The sequence below is a fragment of the Furipterus horrens genome, unplaced genomic scaffold (assembly GCF_987537825.1).
Source record: "Furipterus horrens unplaced genomic scaffold, mFurHor1.1.pri manual_scaffold_1, whole genome shotgun sequence".
In the NCBI taxonomy this organism is placed as follows: Eukaryota; Metazoa; Chordata; class Mammalia; order Chiroptera; family Furipteridae; genus Furipterus; species Furipterus horrens.
Genome location: NW_028327171.1, coordinates 22,601,964 through 22,616,497, shown reverse-complemented (window position 1 = coordinate 22,616,497; position 14,534 = coordinate 22,601,964). Strand labels below are relative to the sequence as shown.

Below are 14,534 nucleotides of genomic sequence, written 5' to 3'. Positions count from 1 at the left end.
TGCCAATTCCATGGGCATTATCCCTATGGCATGTGCATGAGGTAACAGAGACACATTGCATTGAAGTTAGAAAGGTCGTAGATGATCCAGCTAACCCTGATGCCCTTAATGTTGGCAATTGAAATTGAATGTAAAAACCGGACCAATTAATAACAGAAATACTAGACGCATTTGGCTCAAGAAAAGTAAAAAACTGAGCTCATTTAGGAAGTCATGCTTACAATTTTCTGCAATTAAAAACTGTTAGGAAGAATGTTGGTGGCATTAACTGCAGGGTGTCCTCTGTTACAAGTAGTTACAACGGATGAACCGAAGGTTTGCAAGCTGCTCACTAGAGGGGGTTAGACACTAAAGAGCTGGTTTCTCAAGGAGCGTTGAGCTGAATCTAATGCAGCAAATCTGACCAAAACTGGGGGAGGCGTTAGACTTACTGTGCAGAGACATCATTTCTTAAATTAAAAATTAATAATTCTTTACTCTTATGGTCAATAAATCAGAATAATTTCTATTTTTTTCTAATTTAGACACAAATGTTCACTATAGAAAAAGAGAAAAGTCATAAAATACCCTAAATTTATGAAGAACATTTTAATTCATTTATAATGTCCACGTCCAGAACCAAGCATGATTAATAACAGGTTTAACCATATGGACTTGCTGAGAGTTGAACATTCTTTTTTTTTTTTTTTTTTTTTTTTTTTTTTTTTTTCATTGTTATTTATATTTATTTATTTATTTATTTATTTTTTTTATTTTGGTTTTTCAATTACAGTTGTCCCCTTTCCCCCCAATTTCTCTCCCCCACCCAGCCCACCCCCTCTCCCGCAATCATATCCCTCCCCGCTGTCCATGTCCATAAAAATATGGAACGCTTCACGAATTTGCGTGTCATCCTTGCGCAGGGGCCATGCTAATCTTCTCTGTATCGTTCCAATTTTAGTATATGTGCTGCCGAAGCGAGCACGAGTTGAACATTCTTGAGTAACAAAAACCACAATTTCATGTGGTTTAACTTAATATTTTGGTATCTTTATTTTTTTCTATGCATATATAATGATAATAATTTGCTTTTTCACTTGATATTATATAGATACTTTATTAACAGCTATGTATGAATATGTTGCTTATTAATTTATGTGTAGGCTTTGCATGTTGTGTGGATTAAAGGTTATTGTCAAAGCTTTGAGAGACAATATTCAAAGAAATGAATCTCAGTCAAAATTTTATCTGAAATCACTGTCTTTCTTAACTGATTTTTTTTAGCTGGTTAGGAGCAATGAAAAGGCAACAGTCCAAGGCGTCAGTGGAAAACTACTTGTGTTAAGCATTGTGTGGGACAGAGAATAAAAGGCAATGGTTCTTGATTTAAAGAAATTTGTAATCTAGTGGGAGAAATGAGGTTAATAGTGTTGCAGGAATGAATGAAAATGAAATAAGCAGAATTCCAGTGCCAAACGGTCTTATATTCACTTAAAGATTCTAAGTGCTATAGAAACTCATAAAAAAAGAAAAATCAGGATTAGTTTAAAATTTTCCAACAAGATTCCTAGAAGAAGCAGAATTAGAATGCAGATCTGATAAGGCAGAGACTGAACCTGACCCTCTCGCTACAGTGTCCCCAGGGTCCAGGGCAAGGCATGCAATGTAGTGGTTTTTAAAAAGTGTCAGCACTTCTGCTCTTTGTATGTAAAGAGGGTGATACTAGTTTCTGGAAAAAAGATGTATCATTAAAGATATTTTTCAGTAGTATGAGGAGGCCAAAGGTCTTTGAATCTTGTTGCAATTGAACTTTTAATCTTGGCTTCATAAGCATGGACTGAATTAATCTGCCATACATGATGTATAAAATACGCTTAACGAAAGTGTGTCATGTCTTGAAATGAAGATTAAATTACATGAAATATGAAATATTATGTATATGTGCATACACACACAGACACACACTCTTTTCTTGTAAGATTCAGAATAAAAGCAAAAAGCAGTGAGGAAATTTTAGGGGTTGGGAAGAAGTATAGCGATAGATTTCCCCCCCCCCCTTCTGTATTTCCTTTAAAAATTCTAACATAAAATCCTGTTATGAATAAAGTGGGAAAACAGAATGAAAATTACAATGTAAAGTTAACCACACATTCAAAATGTCTTACAGATTCTGAAACTATATTCTGGTTTTAATTTGTTTGTGCTGTAGGATCGGGGCTGGCTTTAGGCCATGCATCCTCTTAAGATGGAAATCCGTCACCAGGCAGAATATTGCTGAAGGTTATTAGACCCACCAGTTCCACCAGTACATGGGTCTCATGGACTCAGGTCTTTTGCATGGGCCTGGGGCCTAAGAAAAGAATTTATAATAGATGTGTTTAAATGTGATTCTGCCCTGGCTGGTGCGGCTCAGTTGGCTGGAGTGGCTTAGTTGGCTGGAGTGGCTCAGTTGGCTGGAGCTTTGTCCCATGCACCAAAAACATTGGAGGTTCGATTCCCAGTCAGGGCACATGCTTGTGTTGTGGGTTCAATCCCTGGTCAGGGCATGTATGAGAGGCAACCAAACAATGTTCTGTCTCACATCGATGCTTCTCTCTCTCTCCTTTCCTCTCTTTCTAAATCAATAAGTATATTATTTTTAAAAAAGTGACTTTATAACTGGTCCCATTGGTATTTAGCTAATTATTAATAAAGGAAAGGGGAGCAAAGGGGATTAGAGATTGAGTTTAACAAACTGGGGGGCATGACCCTGTTTGCTTGACCAGGAAGCTAGAACTTCCCATTCCAGGGGATCACAGCATTGCTCTGCCAAGGGGGTTAACACTCCTCCCTTTCCCTGTCCAGCACTGAATTATTGGGGGGCACAGGGGAGAAGCTTGATCATAGAGGCCTGTCAGTCTACCTAGAGGGTATAAACCTATCAAAAACCTGCAAAAGCTTGGGAAATTGATTGGTTCTTTTTGAAAAAACACCTGGTCTGTTCCAAACCCAAGCTAATGGAGTCCCAGCAGAACAAAGAAGCTCACTTTCTCTCTCTCCCCCTCCCTCTCCCTCTCCCTCTCCCTCTCTGGCAACTGGCACTTGCCCTGTTTGTTCATGCTGTATCTTATCAGGGGGCACATGACCATGTGGGCCTAGCAGCTACGGGGGCTGTGGCAGGCTGTGTGGGCTCCAAAGCACTAAGCTTTAATATAAGCAGAAACTTTGGATACTGGCCTTTGTCTTGGCCTTGCTGAGGACACACTTGGACTTTTTCCATGGCGGGACAGATGGAGAGGGGACCCAGGGGCAACCTTCCACACAAATGAACTGTTTTGCCACACCACAGTCTCCTGTACGTGAGTCTTTGAAACACTTTCCTTGTGACCCTGTGGAAGAGCCTCATTTCCACTGACAACATCACCACATTTCCCCAGCTTCAAGGGCCATACAAAATACACAACCAGGCTTATACCAGATACAAAATCTGGCCTCAGTTTTCTCTATTATACACAAAACATTAACGTAGGTTAGGCACTTAAACATTAGTGTTAACCATGACATCAGGGACCACGATCTTCTACTAGATTAAAATAATTGGTGATTAATTCACTGCAGGAATGGCAGAAAACAAGAACACATTGAAACTTTCTGACGTGTTAATCGAGGAACACTGTTCGGAGAGCTGCATTCTCATGTGACAGAGGCTAGTAATGCTCTCTGTGCCTTTTGGTAAGGGGCTTCCTATTTCTGGCCTCACTTTCCTTATCTGTAAAATGGGTTGGTTAAAGGAGATGACCTAAGATCATTTCTCATTCTGAAACTGTCTGCTTCCCATGTAGTAGTTTGTGCAATATATTTTAGGTGAAGGGATGATTCTGAAACTATTTGTGTGTATTAGCTTTGAACAAAGGTCGGTCTCTGGTTGAAGAAAAATGAGTGATATGTATTTCATCTATACTTTCGCCCAGAAATTGTGCCACTCAAATCAGTCAAATTTTTAATGTTTTACAACTCTGACTTAAAAATAATTAATGATTTTCTGATTTTCAGGTTGGTTTTAGTGAATGCAGTGAAAAGCATCATGCACCTAGCTTATCTGTATTGTATTGTGTTAACCTAAAAAAAAAAAAAATCTCTGAGTGAATATAGTGGTGTGACTGGTGTGAGACATTTTAGGTTGGAGAGGCAGTGAAGGCTAAGAAATAGGAAATGGGGAGTTAACAGTTTACGTTTTATTCAGATTAGTGTTCATAAATAGAACTTTCTCAACAGCCAACAGTGCAATAGGGAGAAATAAAAAGCTATTGCTAAGCTAACATTCCTGTGCGTTCGTATTACTTATCTATGAGAGCACAGTTTAAGTTTTGGCCTTAATAAATAATCGCACATAAAGTTCTTCATTTGCTCTCTGTTCATCAGAGTGATGCCACACTTCTTCTGACCAGGAGCTCTTACTAGACTAAATTTTCTTGACTTAAGGATCATGGTGTGCATGGTATGTGCACGTGTGTGGAGGAGAGATTCTGATATAAATATTTAATATCAGACTCGAGCAGTTACCAATTATCTCAGAATTGCGTCACATCTGCTTCTCCTCTTACCAAACGTACACTCTAGCTTTTATTTTCTTTGTCGTGGTGATTTTCCTTCTTTGGATTTTACCTGAGTAGACAAGCGTGAAATGAAGTTGTCATTGCCCTTTTCCAGTGTCAGAAATTCCTGCAGCTCAGTATCACCGATTAGTAACAGTCCCCACTCTAGGGACTGGTAGCGGTTGCTTTGTAGACTGCCCAGGCTGCCTTCATTCCACCGGCCGCCCTGTGGGCTGTGTGCCACCAGTTCACAGCTGAACCCTTCCCCCAGGCTTTGCTCTTGGCCAGAAGGACTGATCTGGCCCCAGGGTTCCTCTTCTTTCTATGGTAATCCACACACAAAGACTAGTCAATGTGGAGCTACCAAGGTATGGCCCGCTGGCCTCAAGTTTGCAGAGCTCTGAGGGGTCATCCCAGCTCCACAGCTTCCTATAGCATTCCCTGAAACTGACTTTGAGACCTTGTTCGCAGATGAATCACTATTCAACCTTTCACTCCACTCGGTCCCACAGCCCTTTCTACCTCACTGTCCTGTTACTCCTGTTGTCCCGCCTCTCCAGATCCTGCCCCCAGCAAGCCTCCTGCCCTCTAATCTCAGCCTCAGAATTGGTTTCCCTGGAACTCACCAAAGATAGGGCGACTTAACAGGGAACATCACCAGTGTCCACACTGACTTTTATTAATGTGAACTCTTCTGGAAAGATTGGTATTGGCTGTCTAGTATCTTAACATATTAAATTTAGTGTTTGCTTTTATTTCACTCTAGTGTCTAGTAGCATTTAAAAACAATAAGTGGATGTGATTTTATGATTCTAGTGTAAAAATAATTCCTTTTATTTATTCAAGTATCCTTAAAACCTTATTTAATCTTTTGATATTTTGGAGCAGTCTTTAAACAATTACAAAGTACTGCCTCTTTTAATAGGGTCTTTACATGATTTATCTGCTAGCCTTTTTGAATCTTCATTAGAATGAGAAATTAAAATGCTTGATATTGGTTGTATAAGAAATAATTAATGTAGCTGAACATATACATAACTGGATTTTTTCCTATGATTACTGTGTTTATTTCCTCATTGTTGTAACTCAAATCACCACCATAAAAACAATGAAAACTTTGAAGAAACAGCCTAAACTGGTGCTAATTGTACCAGCTCATTTTCTTAGGCCTTGCACTTTGTATGAAAATTCCATTTTTTTCTAAATATTTCAGTTTTTTGGGAGGGACATCATAAAAATTCAACTTAGTAAACTTTGTCCACCTCTTAACAAAAACAAAAGAGATGTTCAACTAAGATTGGGTTTTTAGTATTATAATGTTAAGAAAATGTTGAGTTTTTAGTATAGCAGTCCCTCTCTATATCGTAGTTCACTTATCTCGGCCTCACTGTATTGTGGGATTTTAAAAAATATTATATTTAATTATTTATCGTGGATTTTTTGCTATATCGTGGGATTTTTCGGTACTGTATATGTATGTTAAAGTTACATAGGTTTAAGAGTGTAGAATATGTTTAAGAACATAAGTAGTGTTTATAAAAGTGTGGAAAAGGTTAATAAGGAAATGGGAAAGGTTAATAAGGGACTGGGAATGGTTTATAAGTGTGTGGAAAGGGTTTATAAAGCCTTAAAATACATGTAAATACTAAAATAAATGTAAGGTTCCTACTTTGCGGATTTTCTCCTATTGTGGGGGTCTAGAATGTAATACCCGTGATAAGTGAGGGAATACTGTATTATGGTCTCTGGTTAGATTTAGAAATTAGTAAGCAAAACAAAAGTGGACTTAATATCAAAATGACATCTAGAAATTCTGATTGTTATACATATATGACATATAGACATTTGATTTTTCTAGGAAATAGAGGAATTCATAACTTTGTAACGTCTTTTATGAAACAAAATGATGGCTCTTCAGTACTGAAATCAAGATGCATTTACAAATTTATTTGAGGCTGAAGATTCCAAAATTTTTGTGCATGAAATGCAATATTTTTCATTTGAAAATTTGTTTTATTCCATGGCCATGGTGTTCATAGCCCAATATGGCTTGCACAATGAACACTTTTCTTTATCAAATGCCAGCTATGTGAAGCTGAGGCAAGGAAACACTATATTATTAGCACCCACAATGAAGGCTATATAAAAGCATCTCCAGTTAAAGTCTGACCTGCCATTATGGAGCTAGCAGAGAGGCATCATGGCTAGAACCAAGTGTTCAAATAGCATGCGAGATATACATGGTATTTATAGGCTTTAGAGAGCACTCTTGTAAAGGAATTACACTGGGCTCCCATAAGCTGACTTGAAAGCCCGTTCTGTTTTATATATGCCTCTACTTGGGTGTCAATAATTAAAGAGGACTCTGGATAGAAGTTTCAGAAAATAACTTGTTTCTTACTCTTTCTACCTAGATTGATCACCCTTTTTTTTCTGGGGCTAATTCTGGTTCCTCCAAGTTTCATTTGTGTCTGTCAGAACCAATGATGGAAAATCTAAATGTAAAAATAAATCACATTAATGCTAATATTTAAGGGAATAAAGTGCCCCTTGAAAGATCTAAATAATAATATATACATGTATATCTAGAGAATCATGTAATTATTTGTCAGACTTATGAGGTATTACAAATTTATTATTAACTTTTTGGGAAGGGGATGTGGTCTATATTTACTGACCTGATGAAATCTGATATCTTTCAAATTGAGTTAGTCATCATTTGTTTTGGGGTCTCTGAACTTCTTTGCTTTTGAAAAAGTATGGGGCCCCCAAAAGGGAGTGATTGCTTACAGTAATAAATATGCACAATTCTTGGTTAATTTTCTTTCTTTCCTTCCTTTCTTTTTTACTGTAGAACTTCTTGGAGTCTTTTATACAAAAATGTGTATGAACCTTCAAGAAAAGGATATCCTATGTAGCACTTACCTAAATTATTTAACCAGAAAATCTTTCTTTGAGCGCACCATTCATTAATATGTATTAGAAAAAGGGATTCAGGGCTCAGTTTTGGAAATACTGACCTATACTTTTGTTTTCTATTTCAATATTCTTAAAAGCTTTCACAGCTTTGAATTGGAATTTGAATGAATTGGAAAAATTATATCCAGTTGCTCTAAAAAATTGTTACAATAATGACAAAAATATTACTAAATCTTTCAATTTCTTCTCTGGTAAGATGGGTCAGACAACAAAAGTCACCCCACATTTGAGGGTTAATGAAAATTATTTATTGAGCAACAAGACTTTTTGTTTTTTGAGAAACATAACATTTTCTATGTTTGACTTTCTAATCAGCAAACAAGCAATTTAGAAGATATACAAGGAGCTTAAAGATTCATGTCAGTGAGTGAATTGGACCTGATGGTATCAACCTTGCTCTCACAGAGGCATGCTGGTCTTTGGTGGTCTCAGCAGTCCATGTGGAGTCAGGGTCTGTTAGCTTACAGGAGTCACCACTCTGGGGGAGTGTTGGTGGGTGCATGTCAGTTCGTAGGGGCCTGTACTTAAAAAACAATCTTTGTATTTTACTTAAACCGTGTTACTCAGACCAATCTTCTGGGTAACAGATTTAACTTTTTGGGGTACCACTTTGCCCCACCAAGGTACCTAACATTTACCAGTATCTTATACATAACCTAGTTTTTAATTTTTTACTGTACTATTACACCTACCAAGGCTGGCCATGATTTACTGCAATATGGTTTTTGATTTATATTTATGCTTTTCTACTTATTTTGGGGTTACTTTTGAAAATGGATGCTATTGAAATAAATTTCTAAGCCCAAGCTAGAGCCACTCCTGCCCAGAGTACCTTGACAGCAAACCAAACTTTTGTGTTCTGTAACTGATTCACTTGACCCAAAACACAAATACCAAGCTAACTCTGGGCTCTATACTCTTATAAAACAAAATTCAACTGAGTGTTAACCTAAAAGTAAAACGCCAAAGTAAGAGGCAACAAACATTCATTTGAGATTTTAAAAAAGGAATAGTTACTTGGGAAGCACTGATTCAGACAGAAACTCAAATAGTGTTCCAGTTAGGAGACAAAGGGAAGGGGTATTTATGGGGAAGGGGTAGTTGTGAGAAAGGGAATGGGAACAGCTACATCAATAGGGGGAAGGCATTTCTATTGGCAGATAAGCTAACATAGGGACGCTAATTTAAAAAAAATTTTAAAAATATTTTCAGATGTGCAGTTTATATCTGCTTCCTTGTGATCCTTGCAAATAGTTCTCTGGGACACAGTGTTGCTTTGGGCCTAAACCAAAGGTTGTCTTGCCCTGGCCTAACATTCCAAAGATTTGAGCATAAGACATGCTAGGCAGTTCCTCTGATGTGGCAGCTTCAGCTCCATTTTAAAGTAGCGTTATTTATATTATTTTTTTACATGACTGAATTTGGAGATCTAGTTGGTTTTATTAAACAGTGCATGAATCAGGTAACGTCCCATTCAAGAGGGAGGAGTTGTACAAAATGGAAGGTTTTTACAGGATGAAGGGTGTTGCTGGAAAGTTATTAGGGAAAAAAATAAAAAGGTTTATTTTTAGACCAGGACATGTTCCTTTTTGGGAGAAGGGACTAGAAAGGGTTTTATTGTTCAGATTGCCTCTTTTTACAATGGGGGATGGAGAGGGCCCATATGAGTAATTACCATATTGGTGTTGACCAGAAAATTGGGTAATGCCATATTGGGCCTGTTTTTTCTCTTTAATAATACTTTTTCCTTGTTTTTTGATATTTCTAAATAAGGTCAGATATGCAACCTCAGCCAATCATACCTTGTTTCTGTATTGCTGCTTCTAATAAACACTTTATAAACTTTCTCTTGCCCAAAATCCCTCAGGAAGAGCTCTACTGCTTGTAAGACACTGTACCACTTCCCCCTGCACCCCCTTTAATAAAGAAAATCAACCCTGGCTGGTATAGCTCAGTGGATTGAGCTCCAGCCTGCAAACCAAAGGGTTGCTGGTTTGATTCCCAGTCAGGGCAAATGCCTGGGTTGCAGGCCAGGTCCCCCATTGGGGGTGTGAGAGAGGCAACCACACATTGATGTTTCTCTCCCTCTCTTTCTTTCTCTCTTCTCCTCTCTCTAAAAATAAATAAATAAAATCTTTTTAAAAAAGAACATCAAGCTTGTTACTAAATTGTTTTAGTTTTAAAGCATTAATGTACCTATTTCATCATCTTTTAAAAATCCTCTTCTCAGTAGACTATGAGCAACAGAAGCCACATCTTTTCCATTTCTCCATTCCACATCAACAGCACAGTGCATTGCACAAGATAGACATTTACAAAATATGGTGGGTTGATGTCTATGTGTAACAGAGTGAAATGCTTGGCCCCTCTGACTCCAAGACTGCTTTGTTCAATCACTTCTGCTTAGTCTTGCATATGATGTGCTAATCATTAGAGGAATCCTGCTTGCAGTTTGAGTTTTACAAAAATAGCCCCTTACCAGAAAATGCCTCTCTGGAGGAGACAAAGAAAGTATGTATTGTTTATCAAAGATTTGCAGGAACCTCATAATTGGACTCACTTCAACTAGAGTCAACAGACTAAGTGCAATCTTCCTCAGAATGCTGCTGGCACCCAGCTGTCTGTGATCATCCATCACCTCTTGTCTCTCCCATTACCCCCTTCCCTTGACATAAAAGAAGTCTGAACTCTGTACTTTCTTAAGATGGATTTGAGGCACCCCTAAGTCTTCCATTTTCTTGATTGGCACCTTCTTGATCAATAAACATTTCATTACTCCAAACCTTGACATTTTGAGTTTTGGCATTTCAAAGTGTTGGGCACAAGGATTTGGTCCAGAAATAATACTGTGATACAATAAGAAACACATATCTAGTCTTCTTCTCCAGTTCATGTTACAGAGCTCCTAAAACTCTTGGAACATCCCGAGTAATAGGGATGAGTAGAGCCCTGACTGATGTGACTCACTGGGTTGGGCATTGTTCTGGAGACCAAAAGTTTGCTGGTTTGATTCCTGGTCAGGGAAGATGCCTGGGTTGTGGGCCAAGTCCCCGGCTGGGGGCATGAGAGAGACAACTGATCATTGTTTATCTCACACTTCAATGTTCCTCTCCCTCTCTTTCTCCTTCCCTTACCATCTCTCTAAAAATAAATAAATAAATAAACTAAAAAAAATAAGGGCGACTAGAGGCATCTTCTGTTGTTTATAACAAGTCTCATCGATACCTGAGTGCCTGCTAATGAGGTGACTCTTAGAGGATGGGGGTTGGTTGCCAGAGGAACCAACCACCATGTGATTAGAGGGTTAGAACTTTCTTCCACATCCCCTGACCTATAGAGGGGCTGAAGACTGAGTTCATCACCAATAGTCAATGCTTTCATCAATCATGTCTCTGTAATGAAGTAATGAAGCCTGCACAACACTCCCAAATGAGGAGTTTGGAGGGCTTCTGAGTTGGTGCATACATCAGTGTACTCAGAGGAGAGTGTACCTGGAGAGGCATGGAAGTTTCATGCAGCCCTTCTTCCCCCACAAATACCTTGCCCTACACATCTCTCCCATTTGACAGTTTCTGTTGTGTGCTCAATAATAAACTAGTAATAGTCAGTAAACTTTTCATGAGCTCTGTGATCTGTTCTTAAAAATTATTGAACCAGAGGAGGAGGTTGTGGGAACTCTCAATTTATAGCCAGTTGGCCAGAAGTACAGGAAACCTGGACTTGGGATTGTGTCTGAAGTAGAGATAGTTTAGTGGGACTGAACTCTTTAAGTTTTGAAGTCTGCAGGGACTCTGGATAATTAGTATCAGAATGGAATTGTAGGACAGAAGAGCTGGAGAATTGGTTGGTGTTTGAAAAACTCTCACACATTTGATATCAGAGCTGTTCTGTAAGTAGAAACAGATCATAGTATTAGCAATAGCTATAATTTATTGAGTGCCAGATATTTTGCCAGTGCTCACCATATATAGTTTCTAATTCCAATGATTTCTTAAGACATTATTTTTGGCAGCATTTTACAGATAAGAAAACCAAGACTTACTCAGCAGGGGTTATACTTCTAATAAACTAGACTTTCATTTCTCTCTGGCTCCCAACCCCTGCATCTCCACATCCCCCTACCCATACTGGATAACTAGTACATACCTCTATAACCATATTAAATATACTCTGGGAAATTTATTCAATAAACATTTACCAAATCCTTCCTATGGTGCCATATTTTGCTTTGTGTGAGAACATACAGAAGGAGAATATTAATGCTAGGAGCAAACACATGTAATCATCTAATAGATATTTTTGGTGTCCTCCTTTTACGGAGCAGGAAAGTGAGGCACAGTGTTGCTGAGTCCAGGGCTACACAGCTAACAAGTTGCAGAGCCATTATTGAAACCCCGGATATCTGACTCCAAAGCTAAACTGCCTCTTGTAAATATGCAATCCTTATGTCAATGTGTTTTCAGTCTAATTTGGAAAGAAAACAGACACACATGATATAGCTGTAGAACAATGACTTCATAGTGCCCATACTAAATTTGAAAGAAAGAGTTATAAACTTCATATGCAAGGGATTCAAAATAGAAAACTATCTTCATGAAGCTCACATGCTATGTTCATGAGCTGCAATGTGATAAATAGATAATAAAGATCACTACAGTTACTTGGTTTAACAACAAATTCTTGTTCGGTAAATTTTTTATATCATCTTTTGATTGAAATTCTCTAAATAGAAGAAACTCCCATCATGACTATTCCTGTCTAATCTCAAAAAGACAAGGACAAAGGAGATCACATGTGAGCCTCTGAATAGAATATAATATCTTTGGTGAAATGCAGTTGGCTCATTTAGACATAGTTCTGCCCAAAATAACCTAGATGAGGTGGATGGAATTTGTTGCATTACTAATGCTCTAAAGGCAGTTTTTCCAGTAATAACTTACCCATAAAACTCTATTTTAACAAAAGGCTACTTGATAGCATAGAGGAAACCAGAATATTTTTATAGATGGAGATTTCCAAACCATAAATACTTTTATCCCTATAAGCAATGGATCAGAAATATATATTTATGAGGCACCCTGCATTTTTATCACCTCTGCAATGGAATACAGCATTTCATCATGACCTCATTCCACCTCTACCCTTACTTTTTACTGGTGATGGACTCCTTAGCTTATATGCTAATTATACATAATCCAAAGTGAGAAAAACTTCAACATTCAAAAAGAAATGAAAGGAAAAATATTGTATAGAAGTTGCTGAAACTGGTTATTTATGAACAATATGCTGTCTATTGCTAAACTAAATCCAATAGTTCATTTCAGGACAATGTCAATACAGGCAGTTGGGAGATGGTTGCCTAGTAATTTAATTTATTCACTGATGGTATTAAAATTTTATTTTCTTTGTTAGAGAAATAAACACAATTTGGCCTGGGAAATTCCAGACATATGGGATATGGTGCAAAATTCATTATTTTTAGGTTAGCCTCTTTTTTTTAAAAAAAGGAAGCTATGTAGGTAATTGCTTTAAATATCTCTCTTTAAAAATGTCAAAAGGTCAAATGAAAACATTAAAACATTATGCCGTTGATTATGGTTGCTGTTTTATCTCTTGTCCTTGCTAGAATGGTATGTAGAGAAAGCCAATATGTGATTTTATGTTAATTTTATAAGAATAATAACTTTATTATTTGTGTAAATGTTGTATGCTTTTTATTTTAAAAGTCAAGCAATTCAAAATTTAAAGAAACCTTAAAAATGGATGAGATTTATATAAGTTATGTAAGTTATGCTCATGTAAGTTATGAATTTGAAAGGTGTAAGATATGAAATAAACATCAAGTAATAAATATGCTTTTATTTGAGAAACAGTGCTCGAAAATCTGGTTAGTGAACCATCAAATTTCATTATTGTGAGACATACATACATTGTTTAAAATAAAATTTATATATAATCTTATAGTAAATGTTATTTTAAGATTCTTCTAGTTACTTTTTAAAAAAGATTTAATTTATTTAGTTTTAGACAGAGGGGAAGGGAGGGAGAAAGAGAGGGAGAGAAACGTTGATGTGCGAGAGATATTTCAATTGGTTGCCTCTTGCACACCCCCATCTGGGAACATGGCCCACAACCCAGGAATGTACCCTGTTTGGGAATCAAAGCAGTGACCTGATACACAACAGCCAGGGCTAGTTACTATTTTTTAAAGGAAACATTGCTTCATACTAATACAAGTTCCTTTGTATTAATTCATATTATTAATTGATTATTATTAAACACTCATGAGCAAAGTATTTTGTTAGTCACAAAGGTAACTAAGACATGGTGGCAGAGACTGGCTATGTGTACTGAAACATAGTTTCACTTCTTGTAAACACAACTAAAGTACCATTTCCAGCCTCCCTTGGCATTAGATACAGACATGTGTTGGAGTTCTGGCCAATGGCATGTGAAGAGATTGATGCACACCATCAGAGAGATCCCAAAGCGTCTCTCATGCATTTCTCTACAGGCCCTTATTTTTCCTCTTCCAGAAGGGTCTAGTGGAAGATTTTGACGCCCTAGGATTTAGAGTGGCCATTGGATGGATACACGCCATTACCTGAATGCCTGTAAAGAGCAGAGTCCCCTACCTCCAGCCCACACTGGATCAGGACAGGGGCAATAAACCTTTGGTGTGTTAAGTCAAAGAGATAGTAGGGTTGTTTGTTTTTCACAGCTCTTTTCTTACCCTAAGCCAAGATTTCTCAACCTTGCACTATTGACTTATTGGACTAGATAAATCTTTGTTGAGGGGGGCTGTGCATTGTAGTATATTTAGCCACATCTCTGACCTCTACTCACTGAATGCCAATAGCACCCCCTCCAGACATTTCAAATGTGCCCTTGGGGGCAAAATTGCCTCTAGTTGAGGAATATGGGCCTAATGTAGTAATGTTTCTAGTCTTAAAACTTTTACAAAAAGAGTCCCCTATGTTTTTCCAGACTGAGTTTCTGGAA

At 37.5% G+C, this 14,534-nt stretch overlaps 1 non-coding gene across 1 annotated transcript; it reads right to left on the bottom strand.

Annotated features, from left to right (window-relative positions):
• Nucleotides 1-857: 857 nt before the first annotated feature.
• On the bottom strand, nt 858-964 carry LOC150020755 (U6 spliceosomal RNA). Its single transcript, XR_016513905.1, has one exon. It is a non-coding gene; the product is annotated as a U6 spliceosomal RNA (small nuclear RNA).
• Between the last annotated feature and the right edge of the window lie 13,570 nt (nt 965-14,534).